Genomic DNA, 209 nt, shown 5'->3' with positions numbered 1-209 from the left:
GCCCTCCTCCCTCCGCGACAGCCCAGGGAGGTCGGCGCTTTCGTCAGCGCCCCGCGCAAACGGGGAAACTGAGGCGCCAGGATGAAACCGCTAGTTAAGGTCACACGGCCCGAGGGCTGAACACGCAGGTCGGTGGTCTCGGGACACTGCGCTTTCACCCGCACGCCGGGCCGGGAGGCGGAGTGGGGCGCCCAGGGATCAAAGTGGAG

This window comes from Myotis brandtii, unplaced genomic scaffold, assembly GCF_000412655.1.
Source record: "Myotis brandtii unplaced genomic scaffold, ASM41265v1 scaffold633, whole genome shotgun sequence".
Taxonomy (NCBI): domain Eukaryota; kingdom Metazoa; phylum Chordata; class Mammalia; order Chiroptera; family Vespertilionidae; genus Myotis; species Myotis brandtii.
Note: the sequence above shows the minus strand (reverse complement) of the source record.